Consider the following 13,336-nt stretch of genomic DNA (forward strand, 5'->3'; position numbering starts at 1 on the left):
TTAAAAATTAAATAAAATGTATTCCCCCATGCTTAAGTTAAATAAGTGATGATTATGGTGATGGTGATTATCTTTTGTCTATAATATAAACCAAACACATGACCCTTAAAATCAGAAAAAACCTTAAAAAACACCACACTTAGTTAATATAATGTGTCGAGGAACTTTTCTAAATTTTATTTTTAAGACTTATTTATAAATAAAGCACTACATAATTAATCATTTCTTTTATTTTTATTTGTAATTAAAATAATGATACCGATTGCATATTTTTATTTTATTTTCTTATTTTAATAATAATTGTGATAATTGAGATGAGATTGTGATTGAGATCAACAACCAATACTTTATTATAATTGCATTTTACGGAATGTAATTGTGCGAACAAAAAGGAATTTGTTTAGCTAATATACAATGTAAGTATAAAATACATACCTATGTATTTTATTAGCAAGCAGTAGCATTATTTTTGTAAAAAATATATAGGAATTTCTTGCACTTAAAATGTGCTAAATATAATCCAAAACAGTTTGTGTTGCTTGCCAAAGACTTTGTCTTTTTAACATGAATGTGAAATAACATGTTTATAGTTTTTGTGTCTTCCGCATTCTATTTACAATTAAAAGGTTAAGAATACATATTTACATGTTATTATTGAATGCATTTTATTTAAAAACAGGAAAAATCTAGGTTCGTGGGTTTCTTGATGAACTTTGAAGCAGTTGCGAATAAGTTGAACAACTTAACACGTATCTTGTATCATTATCACTACATAGTATACCTAAAACAAAGTCGCTTTCTCTGTCCCTATGTCCCTTTGTATACTTAAATCTTTAAAACTACGTAACGGATTTTGATGCGGTTTTTTTTTAATATATAGAGAGATAAGAGAATTTATTAGGTTTTAGACAAAGCGGGCGAAGCCGCAGACGGTAAGCTAGTTATATCTAAATAAAAATATTTTAATAAGCATTTTGTAGTTATAGTATTCTTAAATGATAATGTTTGATACCTAATTATAAATATACGCCACATTAATCAGGTCGATATTGATTATTCATTAGTATTATGAAATATTATGTAATGGGTAACTATAACGGGTAACGGGCATAAGTACATTTAAAATTTTTGTAAAATAAAATATGATGCAAGCATATTCTTAATTTTGCGCGATCCTTCAACCCTTTTTCTCCACCTCCTCAAGTAATGAATGAATAACCCTAAATTAAAGTTATACATATAATTATAGGTAGGTAGGTATTATCCTTATTAAATTGAAAACTATTTTCAAACAAAAAATTAATGAACTTGAAAAAAATTAAAATTGAAGTCCATTTTAAACTTTTTACTTATTTTGGATACCGATATCAACTTCACCTTATTTTTTTTTAAATTGCTTCAATTTTTTGTTCACGCATATTTACGTAGCTTATTTTTCCTACTTTGTGTTAAAATATGTATTACTGTATATGAAATCTTTGCATTAGTCAATATTATACAAAATATATTATTTTAAAAAATATTTCTGTATCTTCGATTAATTATTCGTCGTCTCAGCCATTGGACGTCCACTGCTGGACATAGGCCTCCCCAAAGACCTTCCAGAACGGCCGATCCCGCCGATCACCGGCGGCCTGCACCCAGCGGCTCTTCGCCACATTAATCAGGTCGATATTAATTATTCATTAGTCAAACAATAAAAAATAAATATTTTGTAGATAAGACCAGTAAGCGAAGAAATCTGTCATTAAAATCATACAAAAATTTGGTAAATCCAAAAGTTCACGCACGTGCACGTGCATTTTAATTCAATTTTTAAGCGGGAAATAGGTACCTACACTAAAAAAATAGGAAAGAAAATTTTCTATATTAAATCGGCAACCGGTAGAGACAAAATGGAAAAATAAAGACAAGACGCGGAACGTCTTTTTTAAACTTTTTTATGTTGCGGTGGTTGCGAACTTGACACAACACGGTCTTTCGAGAGTACAACACACTTCGTGTTGTGAGGCGTGCAATAATATAAGTACGGAAGTCGTTTTAAAATTAAGTTTACGAAAATAAGACCACACAAGTACAGGCACAATAGATAGGTACCTACTATAGTCGCTTATAAAATGGTAACAATATAATAAAAGCACGCAACGCTCGATCATTATGTTTTGGTCTTTTTGTTTTGAATATTATAATCAACCGCGGTATGCATACCTTTCTAATGTGTCGTAACTACACAGCTATCCTATGTTACAATCTTTTATGTAGATAGTTGATTATGCACGGTTTGTTCCTTTGTCGTTTGTCTAACGCCTTGACAGTTATGATCCTCCTACAGGAAGTTGCTTTGGCTTCTCGACAGCTGTCTAAAAGTTAAAACCTGCTGAGATCAGAGATATTTATGAGATTTTGGTGCGTTTATTTCACGACAAAAGAGCATCTTTTGGATTATTAACGTACCCCTACGTAAACGTTGTACCAAGTACCTACGTTTTGAAATACAATTCGGCAAAAAGGAATGTTTTCATTCAAATACCAAGTTTAATCCATCAATAGACAGACTGCTCTATACTATGCTTTGTATATTTTATCGAATTTTAGTTGTTTGTCCCACTAACCTGGTGATTTAAGTTTCACCCAGTTTACAACAATAAACTCGACTCCTGTTACATGAAAGATAACTATCACGGTTTCTCTTCTGGGAATACGGTCTGATGTTTGTAAACAAAATATCGTTAATTATACTTATAACGACATAGGTAAGCGAAAATGGAATGGGGATGATCAATTATTATAATCTTTAAGTATATGTAATACCAAATTCCCAACCGCGGCTTTGCCCGCTTTTTCAAAAAAAACCCGCATAGTTCCCGTTCCTGTGGGATTTCCGGGATAAAAATCTTTGTCTTATTCTGGGTCTTTAGCTATCTACATACCAAATTTCATTGTAATCGGTTCGGTAGTATTTGCGTGAAAGAGTTACAAACATCCATCCATCTTCCCAAACTTTCGCATTTATAATATTTGTAACTTGCTTAGGTAACTTGAATAAATAGTTTATCAACTTCCGAAGAGCTCAGCCAAGTAAATTGAAACTACGCATCTGTCCCAAAACAATGGTATCTAATTCGATTGCTATATTTCAGTAGCCATCATAATTAATCTCGTAATCTTTAACTTTTATTTAAATAATACTAGCGGTCCGCCCCGGCTTCGCCCGTGGTACATATTAACGTTTTCTCTACATAAGAACCATCCTCGTACTTCAAGGAATATAATAAAAAAAGAATTATCGAAATCGGTTCAGCCGTTCTCGAGTTATGGAATTACAACGAAAAGTGGCATTGATTTTTATATATTAGATTATGAAATAAATTTAAATATTAAACGCAGTTGCTTACGAAACTTATTACAACAGTGAAGAGCCAGAATATTGCACACAATATGTCAATATAATTGAGGAACGAAAGTTCGATCACACTTTTGATCTCACACCGGCTGCATTAATATACAAAGACATCAATCATCTGTGTAATAATGTAGCAAGACCTAATGTGCGGTTTAGAAAAGTTTCCTTGCACCAAATGTTGTTTTCAATTTATAAATTTTATACTTTATAGATAACTACAGTGTTTTTAAACAGACTCCTCCGAAAAGGTTGGACTAATTTTTATGAAATTTTATATTTAGTAGGTCTGAGAAAGGTCTGCTTATTTTACGCTTGAGTATAATTATGGGATGCTCTGGAAGAACAACGTTTGCTGGGTCAGCTACAATCATTGTAATTATAATAATAGGTAATATTTTGCATTTTAAATATTATTATTAACATAGACGTAACTACTTATCTACATTCTTCGTCTTATATTTTAGTCAAGCTTCGAAGTTAAAACAATAAAAATATTTTATGGGTAACAACTCAGATGATAATAATAATGTTATCAAAGTGAAAGCCTACATAATCATGCGCTTTATTCCAGGAAGGGAATTGTTTATTTGGGCTTTTAAGTAAATTCAAGGTAAGTACCACAAAGATTCACAGCTAATGCATGAGAAATGGAACTGTATATATCTTTATTTGTATTTAGTACAAAACAATAATATCGTAGGTATTAAGCAGTTTGTGTTAACTATTATTAGCTTTTGTTGAACTGTTTTGAGATGATAGTAGTGAAGCGTGTAAAATAAAAAATGGAACATGTACCTAATGTTGTTTGTTTGTAGTGTAAAGCATTTATTTAGATACCTAACATATTCTTTTTGCTTATGGATAAAAATTGTAGATGTATTTATCAAAAAACTAGATGCCCCGGCTGACATTGGCAGATATGCCCTTTTGCCCCTTTTACGTTTTTTCTCTCCGGAGCGTGGTTACAACCTTCCTTGTCGCAAAAATCTCCAGTTGTACGATTAGGAACACATTTTGAGATTCATTTTTCATTAACATAGAAATTAGAATATATATTAGGTAGGTATCTACTTAGGTTTATTTACTACTAGGTAGATACCTATTCCTACTTCTGTTATTAGTTCAGATAATTTCGGACCCATTAATCGTCATTTACCCAACAAATTGTCCAATTTAGTCTGACCATCTGATATCCTAGGATCTATGTTCAAGTCTTAGTTAATCTTGGTGGAAATCCCATTTTTCCTATAATATCTTCTAATTGGATTAGTGGTTACTGTTCTTTAAATTTGTTCGGAAACTTATCAATAAGTAGTTTACGCAAGTATCTATAAAATCTTAAAGTAGGTAGGTACTTTCCTGCCTTCCTAGTACCTACTGAAGATAAATTCTATTCAATTAGGTATTTACGGCAAGTAATTAATTGTAACAAGTTTTAGTTTTACTTTAGAAAGTGTACCTGAGAATGGGTTTATTTAAAATAAATAGGTTTAATTAGTTACTTCCACGCTTTCGTGAATTTATTTTCATTCTTAAGATTTTCAATTATAATTAACTAGCTTTCAGTTCACAGATTGGCTTAATATTAAACTTCACGAATTAAAATCTCTTCTAATCCTTCCTCGAGAACGACGCTATCCATAGGTGAAAACGGAATGAAAATTTGTGCAGTGGTTTTGAGTTTATTGCATACCCACAGATAGACAGATGCATTATGTGGTTATAGTATAGAGTGCTTCAGAGATTCAAATGTAAAAGGTCTTTCTTTGAATTTAATTAAATAATTAAATAGGTACAATGTACATAGGTACATTAATATTTACCTATCTAATTTAACTCAATCTAAAATTGCAAATACCCTAAGTAGGTACCTACTTTGGATTGCTTGAAAACTATGAATGTTAATAGGAAGAATATTTAGATCAAGATAAAACAAATCTGTATCAGGTCCATTCTCAGTAACGTAATAATGCGGAATTCCGTTTTACGCTGCATGCACAGACATATTATTATATATTTTTATATGAGATATAGAAGAAGATGTGATGAGATGTACCTACCTAGATTTGAATCCCGTATGAACTAGGTTTGTATTCAATACAGTTTTTTAAAAATTAAGTTTGCAATTCTAACCCCAATTTAACTTTTAAGGAGTATGAATTATAAATATCTATTGATTAAGGATAAATGACTTATATTACTAGCTGTGCCACGCGGTTTCACCAGCGTGGCTCCGCTCCTGTTGGTCTTAGCGTTATGATATCCTATAGCCTATCGCCTTACTGGATGAATGGGCTATCTAAAGGATTTTAAAGTGCACCAGTAGTTCCCTAGATAAGCGCGTTCAAAATATTCTTCCAAAAATATCTTTTGAATGAGAAAATTAAAATTGACATGTATCTTTTCTGCATAATATTATTAAATTTAATTAATGTCACAAAATTGGAAAACAAATTGTAAACTTTTAAGAATCTGTATAAAAAATGTAACAGATCGCTCTCCCAAATGAATTGCACTCGAAGAGGAACCTTACATAATTCGCGATCTTGTAACATAAGGTCAAGTCTATACGATACAATTCCGTAATCATGAGGTGGTGAGAGAAGGCAGTGGTAGGGTTGTCAGTTTCGATACAGCGCGGTATGCGCACGCGCTTAATTTGTTAATCAGTTTGTGTATAGATATACCTTTATTATTTGTAAGTTTTTTTTTATTTTCAGTTTTATGTGTAATGTGGTGTGATTGGTTTTTTTTTGAATGGAGCGAAAGTATGGAACAGTGTAATTGATAAAAGTGTTTAATTTTATGAAAATTGAGTTGTGATTAATTAAAAAAATAATAAATCGTGTTATATATTATATTGGTAAAAAATTAACTTGCATTAGAGGTGGCACTAAAGTATTTCATGATAATGTAAAGGTATTTGAAGCCAACTGTTTTTTTTAACAACAAATTATGGTCGAACTTTTTATTCGTAAGAAAATTCGCAATGTTTTGTGAAATTATACAATAAAAAGCAATAAAATTGCGCCAAACCACAGTTTAACGGTGAGTCAATACTGTGAAGTAAAAATCTAGCAATGGCCTAAGAAATTAGTTTCATAATATTATCTAGGTTCAATTTAAGACCCATCGGTTTTGCAATACTTTATTAAGTTTAACTTGTGAAACTGATGAATTAAGGGCACGTGTAAAATAAATTTTAAAACGTTTTAATTTTTTTAACTGTTTCATTTATTCATTAAAATATCTTCAATTGGTAAAGGAAAGACCTAGTTTGAAACTTTATTATTTTTAACTACTATCGTTAACAGCTCATAGTTTAAATTGAATTCAAAAGTAGATTTGAATGTCAGTGCTATTGGTGGCTTAACTTTGGTAAGCATTGAAAATATCTCTTTTAGACTAAGAGCAATTAACCTATAGAGTACTTGTATCGAGCGTATACAATTTACATATATTTGTTTCTCTCTATCTAAAGAAAACGTCGTATGAAAGAATGAGACAGCTATAGACAACAAGCTACGTTTCAACATAGTCATGGCACCATTTTTACTATAGGTACGTATTTAGATAGATAGAAGGTGATAGTGATGGGATGTGCTTCAATCGATAAAATCGTGAATGTATTTTGCATTTACGGTTTCGTGAAATAATAAATAATAAAAAAAACAAAACTTATAATTAATTTCAGTTGAATACATTATTTGTTTAATCCTACGTATATAATAAATGCGAAATTATGTGAGAAGGGATGTTACTCTTTCACTGCGGAACCGATTACAATGAAATTTTGTACATACACACATAGGTTAGGTTTTATCCCGGAAATCCCACGTGAACGGGAACTGTGCAGGATTTTCTTTAAAAACGCGGGCGGAAAGTTAGTACATTATAAAAGAAATTTTAAAACTTGAAATGTAATTTAAAATAAAGAAGGAAATGATGATAAAGTTAAAGGAGTGAGGAGAAAGGCACAGTCAGCATGAAGGAATCATGCAGCATTTTAACAAGTTAATAAAAGGACAGTCTTAATGAAAACATTTTCCTAACATCCTACTAATAAATCGAAAGTTTGTGAGGATGGATGTTTGTTACTCTTTCACGCGAATACTACTAAACCGATTACAATGAAATTTGGAAAAATTACTTTTGATCCCGTAAATCCAACAGGAATGGGAACTATGCGGGTTTTTCTTTGAAAACGCATGTATATTAAGTATGTATTTCAATAGTAGTTTCTCATCTATGAGAACTGTCATTTAATCAACCGTTTAATTTTCACATAGTTACACATTTAAAGTAGGTAACTTATGTGTAAAAAATTTCAAAATAAAAATTCACTCTCTTTAATCAAATGTATTTATTATCTACAGGAACAAAAAAAAAACGTAAGCGTAAGATTGCACAATTCTTCTAGAGTATCCATCTTGATAACACGTAGGCTCGAAATGCAGTGAACACAATATTGCAAATTGTGGCGGCGTCCAATCAACTCATGTCTCACGTTTTATACCCATTTTTATTTAGCTCTGGAAATCTAAAACAAAATGAATTTATTAATAATCTGAAAGAGAAATTAATAAACAACAAACGAAAACTAAAACACATAGGGCAAATAAAACAACCACGTGGTATGTTTTATTTTCCTGCGGTAAAAAATTTACATCTATTATTTGCAACAACAACTACATATAAATCTGATTTATGAAACAAAATAAATAAATCAACGTTAATATGAAATAGATTTTTTGTCATAAATCGATAATATACGCTAGATGTGTTACAACACTACGGTGGTAAACAAAATGCCAAACGTGATATTATTGTGACGTTTTTTAAAAATTATTTCATTATTTTATATTCCACAACCCCATAAAGTGGGTAAATGTTACAGTTACAACATAAAATTACAAAAAAGTGCTTGATAAAACCTTCAAATAGGTTTAAAACATAAATATTTATCAATTTGCTGAAAATCACTTACCGATGGAAAGATATTTTTACATTGTTTTTATCCAAAACTCCCATTCGACTAGTGATAGCCGGTTGCTAAACATACAATAGTTATTTTAGCACACTGACAAATAAAAAGAAACACTGTACACTTTATATTTTCTAAATATTTCGTTAAAAACACTTGACGCACTGAGCCCACCAGCTGGTTGGAAAACAAACTGACTGCCGGCGCGCTACGTTTGAAGACAGTGCAGATACTCTATCGCTATCTCAATCTGGCTTATGCTGTTATTGACTAAGAGTAAGTAGATTAGAAAATATGTATTTTGTTCTGTCTTAATATAAGAACTCTATAGGTTAATTGCTCTTAGCTTTTAGATGTATCGAACTTTTAAAACACTACAACATAGGTAACAATTTTCGCTCAAAATTAAATTTAACTTTGCTCCAACTTCTTTAATATAGTTGCAACTTGGAATGCTAAATATGTTTTTGAGCTTGGAAATTAACAATAAATAAAATTTAGAAATTAAACGATATCCAAAAAATCCATATTAATATGTATGTAATAAACAAATAAAATTATAACACCTCAACGTCATGCTTTCCGCAAATAAATATGCTATTTGGATTCGAAAATTATCGTCTATGCTTTATTACGATTCAGGGGCATGTTAATAAGGTATATCACAAGATTAATAATAAATTGATAAATATAAACAATTTCACGTGATTGACAAAATTTAACCAATATCCTCGGTTAAGTTTGAAAGTAACCTTGATAGTTTGCGGTCAGATTACGCGTAAATGGAAGCTTTTAAAAGCTGTTCTGTGTTCATAAACGGTTTAAACTTTATTTTTTATATGGTGTAATGTTAATTACATGAGGTAAAATTAAATTGTGTGATTAAATTAGTAGAAATATTGGGAAATAAAAATATCGCCTAGCTTTTACATGTAATGGAAATAAAAATAAAAATAAATGTTGAAATAGATTATAATCTTATATTGTAGATCGTCGTCTATATTTTATATTTTGTTTTTCCCAATCTTGTAAGATCACATGATTATCTATCACTTAATTTAACACTATTAAATAACACCTCTTGCCACCTTTTATCTTACAACACCAATAAAATAAAAATAGTAAAGACACTAAGTACTTACGTATTTTTTAATTGGATGCAAAGAGTGTTAATTAATTAAAACAATTATCTAATCAGTGCAATATTATATCGCAATGAACATTATAATGAGCTAAATATAGGAAGATAAAGCAGATAAATGTTACGTAATCCAACGCTCCAGTACCCTAGGAAAAAGTAGGAAATTGATGTTTGTGTACAAACTGGTTTCACTGACTACACCATCGCTTGTTACGTGAATGTTCCACTATTTATATAATTACTGGAGAATAATACGCAGATTTTGTTACATTTCGTAGTTTATCAAGAGAGTTGGACTTCGTTACAATAAATAAATATTCCAGGACATTTTCACTCACGGCACGATTTGATCCCATACTAAGCTTTCGCTTGTGTTATGGAAACCAGATGGCTGATAAACATACAAATATAATTATAATAGTAGAAAGAGTAACAGATAAGTAAGGTTGTGTGGAAGAAAAGCTGTTTTTTCGCTGGATATAACACTATTCTTCAAGCGCAGAGAACGGGAATCTTCTAGGGAAGCGCATGGTACCAGCTTCCATATTGTCATGTATGAACAAATACACTTCTTAGACTTGATATTAAAGTTATTCGTGTTTCGAATATGTAGAGGTCAGAGACCTCAATATTTCGTATTCTCTATTACTGTTGCAATGCAATCAAATCTGGATCAAATTTTCCATAAGGTTGACCACATATGTGCGTGTATATTTTTATTTGGCGATTGTACCTACCTAATGCCTTATAACTTATTGTGTAAAGTAAGATTGATGGCAGCATAGAATACTGGATACAAGATTGTGTTTTACTAAATGATTGTGTGAAATAAATTTGTATGGAAGTACGAAATGATATAAGTAGGTTGGTTTTTTTTTGTTTCCAAGTATATAGTATAAAACCAAAAAAAGAAGTAAAGTGTGCAATATGTACGTAAACAATTAACGTGTTTATGTTAACTACGGAAGAATTTGTGAACGTTTAATTTATTTTTGTAAAAAATATTTTGTGTCAATGTCGCTGAATCTTATGAAGATATTACTTAATTGCAGCACATAAAAATTCATATCTCACCATCTAGATAAAAGATTACTTGAAACTGCAAAACATTCGAGGACAGAGTGACAAAAGCGTTTAAAAATTTATTAACGGACAAGGCTTTGACGGTTCATTAAAGTACTTACCAAACATTTTGCAAAACTTTTTGTCAACGTTGTAAAAAATTCATCAAGTGTCGTATATAATAAAGGATTACAAGTTTACGCAAATTCAGATTATCTATCTAAGATTGTGGCAACAGCTAAGACAAGTTTTTGCTCGTTTTGCGACTTTTAAGCTTGCACAAGCTAGTCGCAAATATTTCACACACGAATATCATTACTTGCGTCAGTTCATTCTTAGAATTAATGTCTGATACATCGTAGTAAATAACTATGATCTACTTACCTTAATGAGATCTTTAATTGCTATTAAATAATATAATATATTATGTAAAATTTCGTGCCACACTACGATCACGCTTAATTGAAACGATAGAGTTTCCCGGTAGGTCAACGTTTGCTATAAGTTACATTATTAAAAAAATCTCATTGTTATACTATATCTATCTAAACCTGTCGCAGAAAAAAATGTATCTAGAATACATTGAAGCAAGTAAAAAATTGAAGTATAATTTATAGATAGACAATTTTTGCTTCTGTGATAACTCAAAGTATGATAAAGATGTAGTTGTGTACATCCTTACAATGGAACACTTTGATTACTGGACAAATCTCAACATTATTAGCTTAGGTCATGATCTATCTGAACGTTGAATTTTAACCGAGTCCTATATTGCAACTGTGTTAAGAATTAGTAGATGTATTTACTTCCTACTATAAGTATAGGTTATGACGTAGATTACAAAATAGCGTTTACCCGTGAACTATACCATTATGGCCCTTGATTTCCTGGTCATCATATTTTGTGAACATGTGGAATGAATACGTAATCCAAGCTGTGTCAGTGTGTCACGCGGGTTGCGCTGTTTTATGTTTACACGTCGTTACCGAGCGACCTTTCACAATTTGACGGCTCATAAGTTTGTTTTCGATGATTGGAGCTAGTCAGACGTTTACCTACCATTTACAAGATGTTCACGTAATTGTTTTTTAATGGGCAATCATCAGTTTTCATCACAATATTTCGTTGTTTTTTTTTATAATTTATGCTGCTCCTGATTCTGCCTTTTGACAAAGGTGTCGTTCAATTACATTCCCACTTATAAAATTCACGGAGATAGAGTCGCTTGGTCCACTTTTTGGTATATTATGAGGTTTTATATGTAACGTCGTTCTCCTCTGCGATAAATTCTTCTTTATTCTTTCTATTTATTAACTTTATAGCCCGTAGAAATGAATTTAAAAAGAAAGTAGTCTATACGTTAAAAGTCTGGTCGCTGAAACAGGCTTCAAAAAGGTCTGAAGTGGTCATTGGCCCCGTTACGGATATGATACATGAAATATCACCATGTTTTCCGAAAATCATACTCATAATCATGTGTCAATTCGTGGAAATACGTAGGTCACACTGTCGCTATAATGTTGTATTCCTTTGACTATAATTGAGGATGTATGGATTTTCTTTGCTGGGCTTACGTCTAGAAAAAGACTAGGTTGTTTGGGGTTGGCCCGGGGTATAAATAAATTAAATAAAAATCCTATGATATCCGGTGATGCTGAAGTTTTCTAATGATATAAGAATTTTTTCAATCAAGACCTTTTTTTTAACAAACATCGTAAGAAAAAATGTGTGCGTGTGTAGATACACATGTAAGAAGTGAAACTTCTTTATGACCTTATTTTTCAAAAAATAATTTACTATATATACAACTTTACAGAAATACGTCGAATTACGCGTGGTAGGGATAAGAAAAAGATGGCTCGTAACGGAAATATTATGTCATGCGTAACGAAAAAAATGTTACACTAAATTTTTTTCCAACCCCGATAAAGAAGTTTCACTTCAAGAAAAGAACAATCAAATCATTCCTTATATTATAACTTTAGACAACGTTATCAATATGCATTTGTTTGGTTAATGTTAACCCAGCTTACGAAATGTTAGAAATTATAAGCAAATCAAGTGTTTATGTTGTATGTATAAGCAGCATAAGTTAGAGAATAAGACAATATTTATCTTAGTACTCGTGTACTAATATGATGGCATTTTATATTATCTACCTACGGTCTCGTGGACAGAGCTTAAAGCCGATTTAATTCATTATCTTTTATTTCGTTTAAATTTTTTTCTAGGAAGCATTGGTCCTTTATTATTTAATCAAACCATGGAACCACTATATTTGAAGAGTTTTTAAAATAAGACAATATAAGATAAGACTCTACAATCATTACTTTTTAAAATCTCAATTGAAATTTTTAAATATATAAATGTAACTAACTTTCCGCCCGCGACTTCGCTTTGTCTAAAACTTAATAAATTATATACTACACTCCTCTTTTATCACTCTATCTATCTATCCATTTAAAAAACCGCATCAAAATCCGTAAATCTAACAAAGGGACATAGGGACAGATATAGTGATTTTGTTTTTATGCCTGGTAACATTGCTCATAGAAATGTGTTTAAAAACATATCCAAAACAGATTTCGTGCAAGAGATTACACAACAAATGCAGTATGTATAATCCGATGGAGTTTGCTTAATCAATTATGTAATTACGCGAGGTCATACCAAGTGGAAATTTGCCATGTGCTCGCTACACTCGTTAAAAATTATTATCCAAAGATTGCGGGCTTGTGATACAACT

General features: G+C 31.0%; 1 protein-coding gene across 1 annotated transcript in view; it reads left to right on the plus strand.

The window, feature by feature from the left end:
- Positions 1 to 5,996: 5,996 nt before the first annotated feature.
- The window catches only part of LOC123697432 (UDP-glucosyltransferase 2), a 29,781-nt gene continuing 22,441 nt past the window's right edge, over positions 5,997 to 13,336 (plus strand). Inside the window, exon 1 of the mRNA XM_045643950.1 lies at positions 5,997 to 6,101. The gene's annotated coding sequence lies outside the window, so the exon portion shown is untranslated. The remainder of the gene's footprint in view (positions 6,102 to 13,336) is intronic.

This window comes from Colias croceus, chromosome 14, assembly GCF_905220415.1.
Source record: "Colias croceus chromosome 14, ilColCroc2.1".
NCBI classification, from domain to species: Eukaryota; Metazoa; Arthropoda; class Insecta; order Lepidoptera; family Pieridae; genus Colias; species Colias croceus.